The sequence below is a fragment of the Rissa tridactyla genome, chromosome 4 (genome assembly GCF_028500815.1).
Source record: "Rissa tridactyla isolate bRisTri1 chromosome 4, bRisTri1.patW.cur.20221130, whole genome shotgun sequence".
Taxonomy (NCBI): domain Eukaryota; kingdom Metazoa; phylum Chordata; class Aves; order Charadriiformes; family Laridae; genus Rissa; species Rissa tridactyla.
Genome location: NC_071469.1, coordinates 60,799,898 through 60,818,412, shown reverse-complemented (window position 1 = coordinate 60,818,412; position 18,515 = coordinate 60,799,898).

Genomic DNA, 18,515 nt, shown 5'->3' with positions numbered 1-18,515 from the left:
TCTCGACTGGGGCATAACCGCCCAGGCGTCTTTTAGCAGCATCTGGAGCCAGCGTGCGGTTGTGTCTATGTCCAGGTAGGGGCCAGTGCAGAAGGTGTGTAGGAGGCTGGGCCCCTGTTTTTCCCTCAGCTCCTCCTCAGGGTGGTGGAGGAAGCACAGCATGTCCTCCGCCAGCGGCTCCTTCATGCAGGTACACCGCAGGTCTACGCGGAGGCTGGCCTTCCTCGCCAGCGTGTCCTTGGTGGCGCTGCCCATCTCCAGGTGGAAGGCATGGCCCCGGGGGGGCTTCAGGGGCACGAGTAGGCGGTAGACGGCCTCCTCCTCACAGGGAATCCAACCTTGGAAGGTGCTGCTCACCCCGATGACTGGCCCCAGTCGTGGCACGAAGCTGTCCCAAGAGAGTTTTTGGCAGATACGGAGAAGTTCGTCCACCAGCTCCTCCACCATTGTGAAGGACTCTGACAGGTCCAGAAGGCGTGTGGCCGAAATCCAGCGCAGATCCAGGGCAACACTGGGTATTTCTTCTGGCTCCTCCCTATCAGCCTCGTCTCTCAAAGTGTCCTTCTTGCTCCTGCTGGGTGGCTGTCGGCTCCTTTTCCTGAGCCAGCAGCAGAGCCTGAAGAGCAGGACCATCACTCCTGCAATGGCCCAGAACTGCCATTGCTGTAAGGCAGCGAAGAGCAGGGCTCCCCAGGCAAAGGCGCCCTGCTCCAGCTCCTGCAGCAGCCAAGTCATCTCCAGGCTCAGCTGCTCCATAAGCTGCTGCACGTGCTCGTGCTTGCTGTCGTCCAGCTCACCGCCAACCCTCTGCGGGAGCTGGATGATGCTTTGCGCAAGCAAGGCGAGGACTCTTATTGCAGCCATAGCCTGTAGGAATAGGGAGAGAAGGGGTTCAGTGGGGCTGGGAGGGAGGGAGGGAGCTGGCGTCAGGGGGAATGGGGACGGGAGCCGCAGGGAGCTGGGGGCAGGTAGGGGAGGGGACGAGGCAGCGGGGAGGCAGCAAGGCCTGTGCCCAGCAGAGGGGCCAGCAGTTGGGCCCTCGATGCTGGGTGAGAACCCACCCCGCGGGGGCCGGCGTTTCTGCCCCGGCCCTGGTCCAGCCCAGCCTCCCCCCGCCAGCCCACTCACCGCTAGCCCAGGCCGTACTGGGGCAGCGCTGCTGCTGGCGCCTTTTATAGCTGCCCCCCATTGTGACGCATCCCCTGTGGTGTCCCAGGAGACAGAGCTGCCGCGGGAGCCAGCAGCTCCCTGTGCTCTCCTGGCCTTTCCCCAGCTCTTGAAAGATCGTGAAAAAACGTTTTTCTTTTTTGCCACGAACCCCGGCTCCCTCGCGGACGTACCTGCACCACAGCTCTCCCTGAGCGAGTGACCCTTGGTGGCTGTTACACCCCCTTTAAAGTGGGCGCCATTACTGTAGGCCCTGATGCCAACTTGTCACCAACCCTTGTGGGAGCTGCCGGCTCTCTCGGGATGCCTGCGCTCTCCTGTCCTTTCCCCGGCTCTTGAAAGATCGGGAAAAAACATTGGGTTTTTTGCCATGAACCCCCACTCCCTTGTGGACGTACCTGCACCACAGCTCTCCCTCAGCGAGTGACCGTTGGTGGCTGTTACACCCCCTTTAAAGCGGGCGCCATTACTGTAGGCCCCAACCTCGACTTCTCACCAACCCTCGTGCGAGCTGCTGGCTCTCACAGGCTGCCTGAACTCTCCTGGCCTTTCCCTGACTCTGGAAAGATCAGGAAAAGACCCTGTTTTTTTTGCCATGAAGCCCCGCTCCCTCGCGGACGTACCTGCACCACAGCTCTCCCTGAGCGAGTGACCCTTGGTGGCTCTTAAACCCCGTTCAATCAAGCGCCATTACTGCTGGCCCTGATGCCATCTTGTCACCAACCCTTGTGGGAGCTGCCGGCTCTCTCGGGATGCCTGCGCTCTCCTGTCCTTTCCCCAGCTCTTGAAAGATCGGGAAAAAACCTCTTTTTGCGCTATGAACCTCCGCTCCCTTGTGGACCTACTTGCACCACAGCTCTCCCTCAGCGAGTGATCGCTGGTGGCTGTTAGAGCCCCTTTAAATCGGGCGCCATTACTGTAGGCCCCAACTCCCTCTTGTCGCCAACCCTCGTGCGAGCTGCTGGCTCTCGTGGGCTGCCTACGCTCTCCCGCCATTACTACTGGCCTGCAGTGCGGGGCCTGCCTGGCCATATGCCTGAGGACTTCAGCTCTGCCACAGCGTAGCTCTCTGCCCACATGGTGCTTTAGGAGAAGATGGCCTCTGTAGTCTGGCTGCTCAGGAAGATGTCCTTGCTGCACCCCAAACATCACCTGAACGAAGAGGGATCTCCTGCAGGCGTTTGTGAGCTGCAGCTTGCAGGAGCGGCTGGAAGGCAGCACCTTCATAGCGTAGCAATGCGACTGAGGCATCTCCCCCAGACTGAGCTCACCAAGTTCTGGAACCAGTGGGCAATTTTCTCCACATCGAGGTAGAAGCCGGTGCAGAAGGTGTGTAGGAGGCTGGGCCCCTGTTTTTCTCCTCCACCATTGTGAAGGACTCTGACAGGTCCAGAAGGCATGTGGCCGAAATCCAGCGCAGATCCAGGGCAACACTGGGTATTTCTTCTGGCTCCTCCTTATCAGCCTCGTCTCTCAAAGTGTCCTTCTTGCTCCTGCTGGGTGGCTGTCGGCTCCTTTTCCTGAGCCAGCAGCAGAGCCCGAAGAGCAGCAGTAGCACTCCAGCGGCCGTGCTTTTGTTTCAGCTAGTACGCAGCAATTGAAAATTGCTTCCAGAGAGCGAACATGTCACACCAAAAGGCTGGCCACAGCGAACTACCCCAGCCGGCACTCACTAAAAACCTGTGATCCAGAGAGAAATTGAACCTCCCACCCCCTCACCTTGAAAGCTTTGGTTCTGGTTCTCAGCATTACTCACCGTTGTGCCCTGGGTGCCTGCCACGGGTTGTGCAGATGCTGCGGCCGTGGGTCATACTGGGCGGGCGACGGCTCGCTCGACCCTGGGGCACCTGAAATTGTGCTGGGCAAAGGCAAGCTGCTGTGGGCCAGGGGGGCCTCAGCTTAAACCGAGGGGAGGCGAGGGAGTTCACCAGTCGCTGGTGTGCTTCATACACGGGAACCAGCTTTTCTGCAAAATGCTCCCTGGCTCTGTGGCAGCTGAGCCGTCAGCACCCTGTGCCTGTGTTCCCCAACAAAGTGATGCCCAGACACTCACGGAGGCAGCGTCTGTGTGTTAAACAAGTGATTTATTGACATAAATAAGCACAGGGTGAAGCTCCCCGGGGGAACGGATTTGGGAAGAGGGGGGGCGGTCGCTGTGCAGGGGGTAACGGGAGAGAGTCTCTGTTGAAAGGCTCCTGGCAATGGCCGCGTCCTGCTGCTGGTAACAGTGGCCTCTGCCTACTCACAGCTGAGGAAGGCGTACGAGTCGCCCTGCTTCACTCCAAACATGAGCTCAATCAGGATGGTACTGTTGGAAGTGTGCGTCATCTGGAGCTTGCAGGAGTGCTTGGAGGGCAGCACCGTTAGACAGCAGTGTCTCGACTGGGGCATAACCGCCCAGGCGTCTTTTAGCAGCATCTGGAGCCAGCGTGCGGTTGTGTCTATGTCCAGGTGGGGGCCAGTGCAGAAGGTGTGTAGGAGGCTGGGCCCCTGTTTTTCCCTCAGCTCCTCCTCAGGGTGGTGGAGGAAGCACAGCATGTCCTCCGCCAGCGGCTCCTTCATGCAGGTACACCGCAGGTCTACGCGGAGGCTGGCCTTCCTCGCCAGCGTGTCCTTGGTGGCGCTGCCCATCTCCAGGTGGAAGGCATGGCCCCGGGGGGGCTTCAGGGGCACGAGTAGGCGGTAGACGGCCTCCTCCTCACAGGGAATCCAACCTTGTAAGGTGCTGCTCACCCCGATGACTGGCCCCAGTCGTGGCACGAAGCTGTCCCAAGAGAGTTTTTGGCAGATACGGAGAAGTTCGTCCACCAGCTCCTCCACCATTGTGAAGGACTCTGACAGGTCCAGAAGGCGTGTGGCCGAAATCCAGCGCAGATCCAGGGCAACACTGGGTATTTCTTCTGGCTCCTCCCTATCAGCCTCGTCTCTCAAAGTGTCCTTCTTGCTCCTGCTGGGTGGCTGTCGGCTCCTTTTCCTGAGCCAGCAGCAGAGCCTGAAGAGCAGGACCATCACTCCTGCAATGGCCCAGAACTGCCATTGCTGTAAGGCAGCGAAGAGCAGGGCTCCCCAGGCAAAGGCGCCCTGCTCCAGCTCCTGCAGCAGCCAAGTCATCTCCAGGCTCAGCTGCTCCATAAGCTGCTGCACGTGCTCGTGCTTGCTGTCGTCCAGCTCACCGCCAACCCTCTGCGGGAGCTGGATGATGCTTTGCGCAAGCAAGGCGAGGACTCTTATTGCAGCCATAGCCTGTAGGAATAGGGAGAGAAGGGGTTCAGTGGGGCTGGGAGGGAGGGAGGGAGCTGGCGTCAGGGGGAATGGGGACGGGAGCCGCAGGGAGCTGGGGGCAGGTAGGGGAGGGGACGAGGCAGCGGGGAGGCAGCAAGGCCTGTGCCCAGCAGAGGGGCCAGCAGTTGGGCCCTCGATGCTGGGTGAGAACCCACCCCGCGGGGGCCGGCGTTTCTGCCCCGGCCCTGGTCCAGCCCAGCCTCCCCCCGCCAGCCCACTCACCGCTAGCCCAGGCCGTACTGGGGCAGCGCTGCTGCTGGCGCCTTTTATAGCTGCCCCCCATTGTGACGCGTCCCCTGTGGTGTCCCAGGAGACAGAGCTGCCGCGGGAGCCAGCAGCTCCCTGTGCTCTCCTGGCCTTTCCCCAGCTCTTGAAAGATCGTGAAAAAACGTTTTTCTTTTTTGCCACGAACCCCGGCTCCCTCGCGGACGTACCTGCACCACAGCTCTCCCTGAGCGAGTGACCCTTGGTGGCTGTTAAACCCCGTTCAATCAAGCGCCATTACTGCTGGCCCTGATGCCATCTTGTCACCAACCCTTGTGGGAGCTGCCGGCTCTCTCGGGATGCCTGCGCTCTCCTGTCCTTTCCCCAGCTCTTGAAAGATCGGGAAAAAACCTCTTTTTGCGCTATGAACCTCCGCTCCCTTGTGGACCTACTTGCACCACAGCTCTCCCTCAGCGAGTGATCGCTGGTGGCTGTTAGAGCCCCTTTAAATCGGGCGCCATTACTGTAGGCCCCAACTCCCTCTTGTCGCCAACCCTCGTGCGAGCTGCTGGCTCTCGTGGGCTGCCTACGCTCTCCCGCCATTACTACTGGCCTGCAGTGCGGGGCCTGCCTGGCCATATGCCTGAGGACTTCAGCTCTGCCACAGCGTAGCTCTCTGCCCACATGGTGCTTTAGGAGAAGATGGCCTCTGTAGTCTGGCTGCTCAGGAAGATGTCCTTGCTGCACCCCAAACATCACCTGAACGAAGAGGGATCTCCTGCAGGCATTTGTGAGCTGCAGCTTGCAGGAGCGGCTGGAAGGCAGCACCTTCATAGCGTAGCAATGCGATTCATAGTAGCAATTCATAGTAGCAATTCATAGTAGCAATGCGACTGAGGCATCTCCCCCAGACTGAGCTCACCAAGTTCTGGAACCAGTGGGCAATTTTCTCCACATCGAGGTAGAAGCCGGTGCAGAAGGTGTGTAGGAGGCTGGGCCCCTGTTTTTCTCCTCCACCATTGTGAAGGACTCTGACAGGTCCAGAAGGCGTGTGGCCGAAATCCAGCGCAGATCCAGGGCAACACTGGCTATTTCTTCTGGCTCCTCCTTATCAGCCTCGTCTCTCAAAGTGTCCTTCTTGCTCCTGCTGGGTGGCTGTCGGCTCCTTTTCCTGAGCCAGCAGCAGAGCCCGAAGAGCAGCAGTAGCACTCCAGCGGCCGTGCTTTTGTTTCAGCTAGTACGCAGCAATTGAAAATTGCTTCCAGAGAGCGAACATGTCACACCAAAAGGCTGGCCACAGCGAACTACCCCAGCTGGCACTCACTAAAAACCTGTGATCCAGAGAGAAATTGAACCTCCCACCCCCTCACCTTGAAAGCTTTGGTTCTGGTTCTCAGCATTACTCACCGTTGTGCCCTGGGTGCCTGCCACGGGTTGTGCAGATGCTGCGGCCGTGGGTCATACTGGGCGGGCGACGGCTCGCTCGACCCTGGGGCACCTGAAATTGTGCTGGGCAAAGGCAAGCTGCTGTGGGCCAGGGGGGCCTCAGCTTAAACCGAGGGGAGGCGAGGGAGTTCACCAGTCGCTGGTGTGCTTCATACACGGGAACCAGCTTTTCTGCAAAATGCTCCCTGGCTCTGTGGCAGCTGAGCCGTCAGCACCCTGTGCCTGTGTTCCCCAACAAAGTGATGCCCAGACACTCACGGAGGCAGCGTCTGTGGTTAAACAAGTGATTTATTGACATAAATAAGCACAGGGTAAAGCTCCCCGGGGGAATGGATTTGGGAAGAGGGGGGGCGGTCGCTGTGCAGGGGGTAACGGGAGAGAGTCTCTGTTGAAAGGCTCCTGGCAATGGCCGCGTCCTGCTGCTGGTAACAGTGGCCTCTGCCTACTCACAGCTGAGGAAGGCGTACGAGTCGCCCTGCTTCACTCCAAACATGAGCTCAATCAGGATGGTACTGTTGGAAGTGTGCGTCATCTGGAGCTTGCAGGAGTGCTTGGAGGGCAGCACCGTTAGACAGCAGTGTCTCGACTGGGGCATAACCGCCCAGGCGTCTTTTAGCAGCATCTGGAGCCAGCGTGCGGTTGTGTCTATGTCCAGGTGGGGGCCAGTGCAGAAGGTGTGTAGGAGGCTGGGCCCCTGTTTTTCCCTCAGCTCCTCCTCAGGGTGGTGGAGGAAGCACAGCATGTCCTCCGCCAGCGGCTCCTTCATGCAGGTACACCGCAGGTCTACGCGGAGGCTGGCCTTCCTCGCCAGCGTGTCCTTGGTGGCGCTGCCCATCTCCAGGTGGAAGGCATGGCCCCGGGGGGGCTTCAGGGGCACGAGTAGGCGGTAGACGGCCTCCTCCTCACAGGGAATCCAACCTTGGAAGGTGCTGCTCACCCCGATGACTGGCCCCAGTCGTGGCACGAAGCTGTCCCAAGAGAGTTTTTGGCAGATACGGAGAAGTTCGTCCACCAGCTCCTCCACCATTGTGAAGGACTCTGACAGGTCCAGAAGGCGTGTGGCCGAAATCCAGCGCAGATCCAGGGCAACACTGGGTATTTCTTCTGGCTCCTCCCTATCAGCCTCGTCTCTCAAAGTGTCCTTCTTGCTCCTGCTGGGTGGCTGTCGGCTCCTTTTCCTGAGCCAGCAGCAGAGCCTGAAGAGCAGGACCATCACTCCTGCAATGGCCCAGAACTGCCATTGCTGTAAGGCAGCGAAGAGCAGGGCTCCCCAGGCAAAGGCGCCCTGCTCCAGCTCCTGCAGCAGCCAAGTCATCTCCAGGCTCAACTGCTCCATAAGCTGCTGCACGTGCTCGTGCTTGCTGTCGTCCAGCTCACCGCCAACCCTCTGCGGGAGCTGGATGATGCTTAGCGCAAGCAAGGCGAGGACTCTTATTGCAGCCATAGCCTGTAGGAATAGGGAGAGAAGGGGTTCAGTGGGGCTGGGAGGGAGGGAGGGAGCTGGCGTCAGGGGGAATGGGGACGGGAGCCGCAGGGAGCTGGGGGCAGGTAGGGGAGGGGACGAGGCAGCGGGGAGGCAGCAAGGCCTGTGCCCAGCAGAGGGGCCAGCAGTTGGGCCCTCGATGCTGGGTGAGAACCCACCCCGCGGGGGCCGGCGTTTCTGCCCCGGCCCTGGTCCAGCCCAGCCTCCCCCCGCCAGCCCACTCACCGCTAGCCCAGGCCGTACTGGGGCAGCGCTGCTGCTGGCGCCTTTTATAGCTGCCCCCCATTGTGACGCATCCCCTGTGGTGTCCCAGGAGACAGAGCTGCCGCGGGAGCCAGCAGCTCCCTGTGCTCTCCTGGCCTTTCCCCAGCTCTTGAAAGATCGTGAAAAAACGTTTTTCTTTTTTGCCACGAACCCCGGCTCCCTCGCGGACGTACCTGCACCACAGCTCTCCCTGAGCGAGTGACCCTTGGTGGCTGTTACACCCCCTTTAAAGTGGGCGCCATTACTGTAGGCCCTGATGCCAACTTGTCACCAACCCTTGTGGGAGCTGCCGGCTCTCTCGGGATGCCTGCGCTCTCCTGTCCTTTCCCCGGCTCTTGAAAGATCGGGAAAAAACATTGGGTTTTTTGCCATGAACCCCCACTCCCTTGTGGACGTACCTGCACCACAGCTCTCCCTCAGCGAGTGACCGTTGGTGGCTGTTACACCCCCTTTAAAGCGGGCGCCATTACTGTAGGCCCCAACCTCGACTTCTCACCAACCCTCGTGCGAGCTGCTGGCTCTCACAGGCTGCCTGAACTCTCCTGGCCTTTCCCTGACTCTGGAAAGATCAGGAAAAGACCCTGTTTTTTTGCCATGAAGCCCCGCTCCCTCGCGGCCTTACCTGCACCACAGCTCTCCCTCAGCGAGTGACCGTTGGTGGCTGTTACACCCCCTTTAAAGCGGGCGCCATTACTGTAGGCCCCAACCTCGACTTCTCACCAACCCTCGTGCGAGCTGCTGGCTCTCACAGGCTGCCTGAACTCTCCTGGCCTTTCCCTGACTCTGGAAAGATCAGGAAAAGACCCTGTTTTTTTGCCATGAAGCCCCGCTCCCTCGCGGCCTTACCTGCACCACAGCTCTCCCTCAGCGAGTGACCGTTGGTGGCTGTTAAACCCCGTTCAATCAAGCGCCATTACTGCTGGCCCTGATGCCATCTTGTCACCAACCCTTGTGGGAGCTGCCGGCTCTCTCGGGATGCCTGCGCTCTCCTGTCCTTTCCCCAGCTCTTGAAAGATCGGGAAAAAACCTCTTTTTGCGCTATGAACCTCCGCTCCCTTGTGGACCTACTTGCACCACAGCTCTCCCTCAGCGAGTGATCGCTGGTGGCTGTTAGAGCCCCTTTAAATCGGGCGCCATTACTGTAGGCCCCAACTCCCTCTTGTCACCAACCCTCGTGCGAGCTGCTGGCTCTCGTGGGCTGCCTACGCTCTCCCGCCATTACTACTGGCCTGCAGTGCGGGGCCTGCCTGGCCATATGCCTGAGGACTTCAGCTCTGCCACAGCGTAGCTCTCTGCCCACATGGTGCTTTAGGAGAAGATGGCCTCTGTAGTCTGGCTGCTCAGGAAGATGTCCTTGCTGCACCCCAAACATCACCTGAACGAAGAGGGATCTCCTGCAGGCGTTTGTGAGCTGCAGCTTGCAGGAGCGGCTGGAAGGCAGCACCTTCATAGCGTAGCAATGCGACTGAGGCATCTCCCCCAGACTGAGCTCACCAAGTTCTGGAACCAGTGGGCAATTTTCTCCACATCGAGGTAGAAGCCGGTGCAGAAGGTGTGTAGGAGGCTGGGCCCCTGTTTTTCTCCTCCACCATTGTGAAGGACTCTGACAGGTCCAGAAGGCGTGTGGCCGAAATCCAGCGCAGATCCAGGGCAACACTGGGTATTTCTTCTGGCTCCTCCTTATCAGCCTCGTCTCTCAAAGTGTCCTTCTTGCTCCTGCTGGGTGGCTGTCGGCTCCTTTTCCTGAGCCAGCAGCAGAGCCCGAAGAGCAGCAGTAGCACTCCAGCGGCCGTGCTTTTGTTTCAGCTAGTACGCAGCAATTGAAAATTGCTTCCAGAGAGCGAACATGTCACACCAAAAGGCTGGCCACAGCGAACTACCCCAGCCGGCACTCACTAAAAACCTGTGATCCAGAGAGAAATTGAACCTCCCACCCCCTCACCTTGAAAGCTTTGGTTCTGGTTCTCAGCATTACTCACCGTTGTGCCCTGGGTGCCTGCCACGGGTTGTGCAGATGCTGCGGCCGTGGGTCATACTGGGCGGGCGACGGCTCGCTCGACCCTGGGGCACCTGAAATTGTGCTGGGCAAAGGCAAGCTGCTGTGGGCCAGGGGGGCCTCAGCTTAAACCGAGGGGAGGCGAGGGAGTTCACCAGTCGCTGGTGTGCTTCATACACGGGAACCAGCTTTTCTGCAAAATGCTCCCTGGCTCTGTGGCAGCTGAGCCGTCAGCACCCTGTGCCTGTGTTCCCCAACAAAGTGATGCCCAGACACTCACGGAGGCAGCGTCTGTGTGTTAAACAAGTGATTTATTGACATAAATAAGCACAGGGTGAAGCTCCCCGGGGGAACGGATTTGGGAAGAGGGGGGGCGGTCGCTGTGCAGGGGGTAACGGGAGAGAGTCTCTGTTGAAAGGCTCCTGGCAATGGCCGCGTCCTGCTGCTGGTAACAGTGGCCTCTGCCTACTCACAGCTGAGGAAGGCGTACGAGTCGCCCTGCTTCACTCCAAACATGAGCTCAATCAGGATGGTACTGTTGGAAGTGTGCGTCATCTGGAGCTTGCAGGAGTGCTTGGAGGGCAGCACCGTTAGACAGCAGTGTCTCGACTGGGGCATAACCGCCCAGGCGTCTTTTAGCAGCATCTGGAGCCAGCGTGCGGTTGTGTCTATGTCCAGGTGGGGGCCAGTGCAGAAGGTGTGTAGGAGGCTGGGCCCCTGTTTTTCCCTCAGCTCCTCCTCAGGGTGGTGGAGGAAGCACAGCATGTCCTCCGCCAGCGGCTCCTTCATGCAGGTACACCGCAGGTCTACGCGGAGGCTGGCCTTCCTCGCCAGCGTGTCCTTGGTGGCGCTGCCCATCTCCAGGTGGAAGGCATGGCCCCGGGGGGGCTTCAGGGGCACGAGTAGGCGGTAGACGGCCTCCTCCTCACAGGGAATCCAACCTTGGAAGGTGCTGCTCACCCCGATGACTGGCCCCAGTCGTGGCACGAAGCTGTCCCAAGAGAGTTTTTGGCAGATACGGAGAAGTTCGTCCACCAGCTCCTCCACCATTGTGAAGGACTCTGACAGGTCCAGAAGGCGTGTGGCCGAAATCCAGCGCAGATCCAGGGCAACACTGGGTATTTCTTCTGGCTCCTCCCTATCAGCCTCGTCTCTCAAAGTGTCCTTCTTGCTCCTGCTGGGTGGCTGTCGGCTCCTTTTCCTGAGCCAGCAGCAGAGCCTGAAGAGCAGGACCATCACTCCTGCAATGGCCCAGAACTGCCATTGCTGTAAGGCAGCGAAGAGCAGGGCTCCCCAGGCAAAGGCGCCCTGCTCCAGCTCCTGCAGCAGCCAAGTCATCTCCAGGCTCAGCTGCTCCATAAGCTGCTGCACGTGCTCGTGCTTGCTGTCGTCCAGCTCACCGCCAACCCTCTGCGGGAGCTGGATGATGCTTTGCGCAAGCAAGGCGAGGACTCTTATTGCAGCCATAGCCTGTAGGAATAGGGAGAGAAGGGGTTCAGTGGGGCTGGGAGGGAGGGAGGGAGCTGGCGTCAGGGGGAATGGGGACGGGAGCCGCAGGGAGCTGGGGGCAGGTAGGGGAGGGGACGAGGCAGCGGGGAGGCAGCAAGGCCTGTGCCCAGCAGAGGGGCCAGCAGTTGGGCCCTCGATGCTGGGTGAGAACCCACCCCGCGGGGGCCGGCGTTTCTGCCCCGGTCCTGGTCCAGCCCAGCCTCCCCCCGCCAGCCCACTCACCGCTAGCCCAGGCCATACTGGGGCAGCGCTGCTGCTGGCGCCTTTTATAGCTGCCCCCCATTGTGACGCGTCCCCTGTGGTGTCCCAGGAGACAGAGCTGCCGCGGGAGCCAGCAGCTCCCTGTGCTCTCCTGGCCTTTCCCCAGCTCTTGAAAGATCGTGAAAAAACGTTTTTCTTTTTTGCCACGAACCCCGGCTCCCTCGCGGACGTACCTGCACCACAGCTCTCCCTGAGCGAGTGACCCTTGGTGGCTGTTAAACCCCGTTCAATCAAGCGCCATTACTGCTGGCCCTGATGCCATCTTGTCACCAACCCTTGTGGGAGCTGCCGGCTCTCTCGGGATGCCTGCGCTCTCCTGTCCTTTCCCCAGCTCTTGAAAGATCGGGAAAAAACCTCTTTTTGCGCTATGAACCTCCGCTCCCTTGTGGACCTACTTGCACCACAGCTCTCCCTCAGCGAGTGATCGCTGGTGGCTGTTAGAGCCCCTTTAAATCGGGCGCCATTACTGTAGGCCCCAACTCCCTCTTGTCGCCAACCCTCGTGCGAGCTGCTGGCTCTCGTGGGCTGCCTACGCTCTCCCGCCATTACTACTGGCCTGCAGTGCGGGGCCTGCCTGGCCATATGCCTGAGGACTTCAGCTCTGCCACAGCGTAGCTCTCTGCCCACATGGTGCTTTAGGAGAAGATGGCCTCTGTAGTCTGGCTGCTCAGGAAGATGTCCTTGCTGCACCCCAAACATCACCTGAACGAAGAGGGATCTCCTGCAGGCATTTGTGAGCTGCAGCTTGCAGGAGCGGCTGGAAGGCAGCACCTTCATAGCGTAGCAATGCGATTCATAGTAGCAATTCATAGTAGCAATGCGACTGAGGCATCTCCCCCAGACTGAGCTCACCAAGTTCTGGAACCAGTGGGCAATTTTCTCCACATCGAGGTAGAAGCCGGTGCAGAAGGTGTGTAGGAGGCTGGGCCCCTGTTTTTCTCCTCCACCATTGTGAAGGACTCTGACAGGTCCAGAAGGCGTGTGGCCGAAATCCAGCGCAGATCCAGGGCAACACTGGGTATTTCTTCTGGCTCCTCCTTATCAGCCTCGTCTCTCAAAGTGTCCTTCTTGCTCCTGCTGGGTGGCTGTCGGCTCCTTTTCCTGAGCCAGCAGCAGAGCCCGAAGAGCAGCAGTAGCACTCCAGCGGCCGTGCTTTTGTTTCAGCTAGTACGCAGCAATTGAAAATTGCTTCCAGAGAGCGAACATGTCACACCAAAAGGCTGGCCACAGCGAACTACCCCAGCCGGCACTCACTAAAAACCTGTGATCCAGAGAGAAATTGAACCTCCCACCCCCTCACCTTGAAAGCTTTGGTTCTGGTTCTCAGCATTACTCACCGTTGTGCCCTGGGTGCCTGCCACGGGTTGTGCAGATGCTGCGGCCGTGGGTCATACTGGGCGGGCGACGGCTCGCTCGACCCTGGGGCACCTGAAATTGTGCTGGGCAAAGGCAAGCTGCTGTGGGCCAGGGGGGCCTCAGCTTAAACCGAGGGGAGGCGAGGGAGTTCACCAGTCGCTGGTGTGCTTCATACACGGGAACCAGCTTTTCTGCAAAATGCTCCCTGGCTCTGTGGCAGCTGAGCCGTCAGCACCCTGTGCCTGTGTTCCCCAACAAAGTGATGCCCAGACACTCACGGAGGCAGCGTCTGTGTGTTAAACAAGTGATTTATTGACATAAATAAGCACAGGGTGAAGCTCCCCGGGGGAACGGATTTGGGAAGAGGGGGGGCGGTCGCTGTGCAGGGGGTAACGGGAGAGAGTCTCTGTTGAAAGGCTCCTGGCAATGGCCGCGTCCTGCTGCTGGTAACAGTGGCCTCTGCCTACTCACAGCTGAGGAAGGCGTACGAGTCGCCCTGCTTCACTCCAAACATGAGCTCAATCAGGATGGTACTGTTGGAAGTGTGCGTCATCTGGAGCTTGCAGGAGTGCTTGGAGGGCAGCACCGTTAGACAGCAGTGTCTCGACTGGGGCATAACCGCCCAGGCGTCTTTTAGCAGCATCTGGAGCCAGCGTGCGGTTGTGTCTATGTCCAGGTGGGGGCCAGTGCAGAAGGTGTGTAGGAGGCTGGGCCCCTGTTTTTCCCTCAGCTCCTCCTCAGGGTGGTGGAGGAAGCACAGCATGTCCTCCGCCAGCGGCTCCTTCATGCAGGTACACCGCAGGTCTACGCGGAGGCTGGCCTTCCTCGCCAGCGTGTCCTTGGTGGCGCTGCCCATCTCCAGGTGGAAGGCATGGCCCCGGGGGGGCTTCAGGGGCACGAGTAGGCGGTAGACGGCCTCCTCCTCACAGGGAATCCAACCTTGGAAGGTGCTGCTCACCCCGATGACTGGCCCCAGTCGTGGCACGAAGCTGTCCCAAGAGAGTTTTTGGCAGATACGGAGAAGTTCGTCCACCAGCTCCTCCACCATTGTGAAGGACTCTGACAGGTCCAGAAGGCGTGTGGCCGAAATCCAGCGCAGATCCAGGGCAACACTGGGTATTTCTTCTGGCTCCTCCCTATCAGCCTCGTCTCTCAAAGTGTCCTTCTTGCTCCTGCTGGGTGGCTGTCGGCTCCTTTTCCTGAGCCAGCAGCAGAGCCTGAAGAGCAGGACCATCACTCCTGCAATGGCCCAGAACTGCCATTGCTGTAAGGCAGCGAAGAGCAGGGCTCCCCAGGCAAAGGCGCCCTGCTCCAGCTCCTGCAGCAGCCAAGTCATCTCCAGGCTCAGCTGCTCCATAAGCTGCTGCACGTGCTCGTGCTTGCCGTCGTCCAGCTCACCGCCAACCCTCTGCGGGAGCTGGATGATGCTTAGCGCAAGCAAGGCGAGGACTCTTATTGCAGCCATAGCCTGTAGGAATAGGGAGAGAAGGGGTTCAGTGGGGCTGGGAGGGAGGGAGGGAGCTGGCGTCAGGGGGAATGGGGACGGGAGCCGCAGGGAGCTGGGGGCAGGTAGGGGAGGGGACGAGGCAGCGGGGAGGCAGCAAGGCCTGTGCCCAGCAGAGGGGCCAGCAGTTGGGCCCTCGATGCTGGGTGAGAACCCACCCCGCGGGGGCCGGCGTTTCTGCCCCGGTCCTGGTCCAGCCCAGCCTCCCCCCGCCAGCCCACTCACCGCTAGCCCAGGCCGTACTGGGGCAGCGCTGCTGCTGGCGCCTTTTATAGCTGCCCCCCATTGTGACGCGTCCCCTGTGGTGTCCCAGGAGACAGAGCTGCCGCGGGAGCCAGCAGCTCCCTGTGCTCTCCTGGCCTTTCCCCAGCTCTTGAAAGATCGTGAAAAAACGTTTTTCTTTTTTGCCACGAACCCCGGCTCCCTCGCGGACGTACCTGCACCACAGCTCTCCCTGAGCGAGTGACCCTTGGTGGCTCTTAAACCCCGTTCAATCAAGCGCCATTACTGCTGGCCCTGATGCCATCTTGTCACCAACCCTTGTGGGAGCTACCGGCTCTCTCGGGATGCCTGCGCTCTCCTGTCCTTTCCCCAGCTCTTGAAAGATCGGGAAAAAACCTCTTTTTGCGCTATGAACCTCCGCTCCCTTGTGGACCTACTTGCACCACAGCTCTCCCTCAGCGAGTGATCGCTGGTGGCTGTTAGAGCCCCTTTAAATCGGGCGCCATTACTGTAGGCCCCAACTCCCTCTTGTCGCCAACCCTCGTGCGAGCTGCTGGCTCTCGTGGGCTGCCTACGCTCTCCCGCCATTACTACTGGCCTGCAGTGCGGGGCCTGCCTGGCCATATGCCTGAGGACTTCAGCTCTGCCACAGCGTAGCTCTCTGCCCACATGGTGCTTTAGGAGAAGATGGCCTCTGTAGTCTGGCTGCTCAGGAAGATGTCCTTGCTGCACCCCAAACATCACCTGAACGAAGAGGGATCTCCTGCAGGCATTTGTGAGCTGCAGCTTGCAGGAGCGGCTGGAAGGCAGCACCTTCATAGCGTAGCAATGCGATTCATAGTAGCAATTCATAGTAGCAATGCGACTGAGGCATCTCCCCCAGACTGAGCTCACCAAGTTCTGGAACCAGTGGGCAATTTTCTCCACATCGAGGTAGAAGCCGGTGCAGAAGGTGTGTAGGAGGCTGGGCCCCTGTTTTTCTCCTCCACCATTGTGAAGGACTCTGACAGGTCCAGAAGGCGTGTGGCCGAAATCCAGCGCAGATCCAGGGCAACACTGGGTATTTCTTCTGGCTCCTCCCTATCAGCCTCGTCTCTCAAAGTGTCCTTCTTGCTCCTGCTGGGTGGCTGTCGGCTCCTTTTCCTGAGCCAGCAGCAGAGCCCGAAGAGCAGCAGTAGCACTCCAGCGGCCGTGCTTTTGTTTCAGCTAGTACGCAGCAATTGAAAATTGCTTCCAGAGAGCGAACATGTCACACCAAAAGGCTGGCCACAGCGAACTACCCCAGCTGGCACTCACTAAAAACCTGTGATCCAGAGAGAAATTGAACCTCCCACCCCCTCACCTTGAAAGCTTTGGTTCTGGTTCTCAGCATTACTCACCGTTGTGCCCTGGGTGCCTGCCACGGGTTGTGCAGATGCTGCGGCCGTGGGTCATACTGGGCGGGCGACGGCTCGCTCGACCCTGGGGCACCTGAAATTGTGCTGGGCAAAGGCAAGCTGCTGTGGGCCAGGGGGGCCTCAGCTTAAACCGAGGGGAGGCGAGGGAGTTCACCAGTCGCTGGTGTGCTTCATACACGGGAACCAGCTTTTCTGCAAAATGCTCCCTGGCTCTGTGGCAGCTGAGCCGTCAGCACCCTGTGCCTGTGTTCCCCAACAAAGTGATGCCCAGACACTCATGGAGGCAGCGTCTGTGGTTAAACAAGTGATTTATTGACATAAATAAGCACAGGGTGAAGCTCCCTGGGGGAATGGATTTGGGAAGAGGGGGGGCGGTCGCTGTGCAGGGGGTAACGGGAGAGAGTCTCTGTTGGAAGGCTCCTGGCAATGGCCGCGTCCTGCTGCTGGTAACAGTGGCCTCTGCCTACTCACAGCTGAGGAAGGCGTACGAGTCGCCCTGCTTCACTCCAAACATGAGCTCAATCAGGATGGTACTGTTGGAAGTGTGCGTCATCTGGAGCTTGCAGGAGTGCTTGGAGGGCAGCACCGTTAGACAGCAGTGTCTCGACTGGGGCATAACCGCCCAGGCGTCTTTTAGCAGCATCTGGAGCCAGCGTGCGGTTGTGTCTATGTCCAGGTGGGGGCCAGTGCAGAAGGTGTGTAGGAGGCTGGGCCCCTGTTTTTCCCTCAGCTCCTCCTCAGGGTGGTGGAGGAAGCACAGCATGTCCTCCGCCAGCGGCTCCTTCATGCAGGTACACCGCAGGTCTACGCGGAGGCTGGCCTTCCTCGCCAGCGTGTCCTTGGTGGCGCTGCCCATCTCCAGGTGGAAGGCATGGCCCCGGGGGGGCTTCAGGGGCACGAGTAGGCGGTAGACGGCCTCCTCCTCACAGGGAATCCAACCTTGGAAGGTGCTGCTCACCCCGATGACTGGCCCCAGTCGTGGCACGAAACTGTCCCAAGAGAGTTTTTGGCAGATACGGAGAAGTTCGTCCACCAGCTCCTCCACCATTGTGAAGGACTCTGACAGGTCCAGAAGGCGTGTGGCCGAAATCCAGCGCAGATCCAGGGCAACACTGGGTATTTCTTCTGGCTCCTCCCTATCAGCCTCGTCTCTCAAAGTGTCCTTCTTGCTCCTGCTGGGTGGCTGTCGGCTCCTTTTCCTGAGCCAGCAGCAGAGCCTGAAGAGCAGGACCATCACTCCTGCAATGGCCCAGAACTGCCATTGCTGTAAGGCAGCGAAGAGCAGGGCTCCCCAGGCAAAGGCGCCCTGCTCCAGCTCCTGCAGCAGCCAAGTCATCTCCAGGCTCAGCTGCTCCATAAGCTGCTGCACGTGCTCGTGCTTGCTGTCGTCCAGCTCACCGCCAACCCTCTGCGGGAGCTGGATGATGCTTAGCGCAAGCAAGGCGAGGACTCTTATTGCAGCCATAGCCTGTAGGAATAGGGAGAGAAGGGGTTCAGTGGGGCTGGGAGGGAGGGAGGGAGCTGGCGTCAGGGGGAATGGGGACGGGAGCCGCAGGGAGCTGGGGGCAGGTAGGGGAGGGGACGAGGCAGCGGGGAGGCAGCAAGGCCTGTGCCCAGCAGAGGGGCCAGCAGTTGGGCCCTCGATGCTGGGTGAGAACCCACCCCGCGGGGGCCGGCGTTTCTGCCCCGGCCCTGGTCCAGCCCAGCCTCCCCCCGCCAGCCCACTCACCGCTAGCCCAGGCCATACTGGGGCAGCGCTGCTGCTGGCGCCTTTTATAGCTGCCCCCCATTGTGACGCGTCCCCTGTGGTGTCCCAGGAGACAGAGCTGCCGCGGGAGCCAGCAGCTCCCTGTGCTCTCCTGGCCTTTCCCCAGCTCTTGAAAGATCGTGAAAAAACGTTTTTCTTTTTTGCCACGAACCCCGGCTCCCTCGCGGACGTACCTGCACCACAGCTCTCCCTGAGCGAGTGACCCTTGGTGGCTCTTAAACCCCGTTCAATCAAGCGCCATTACTGCTGGCCCTGATGCCATCTTGTCACCAACCCTTGTGGGAGCTACCGGCTCTCTCGGGATGCCTGCGCTCTCCTGTCCTTTCCCCAGCTCTTGAAAGATCGGGAAAAAACCTCTTTTTGCGCTATGAACCTCCGCTCCCTTGTGGACCTACTTGCACCACAGCTCTCCCTCAGCGAGTGATCGCTGGTGGCTGTTAGAGCCCCTTTAAATCGGGCGCCATTACTGTAGGCCCCAACTCCCTCTTGTCGCCAACCCTCGTGCGAGCTGCTGGCTCTCGTGGGCTGCCTACGCTCTCCCGCCATTACTACTGGCCTGCAGTGCGGGGCCTGCCTGGCCATATGCCTGAGGACTTCAGCTCTGCCACAGCGTAGCTCTCTGCCCACATGGTGCTTTAGGAGAAGATGGCCTCTGT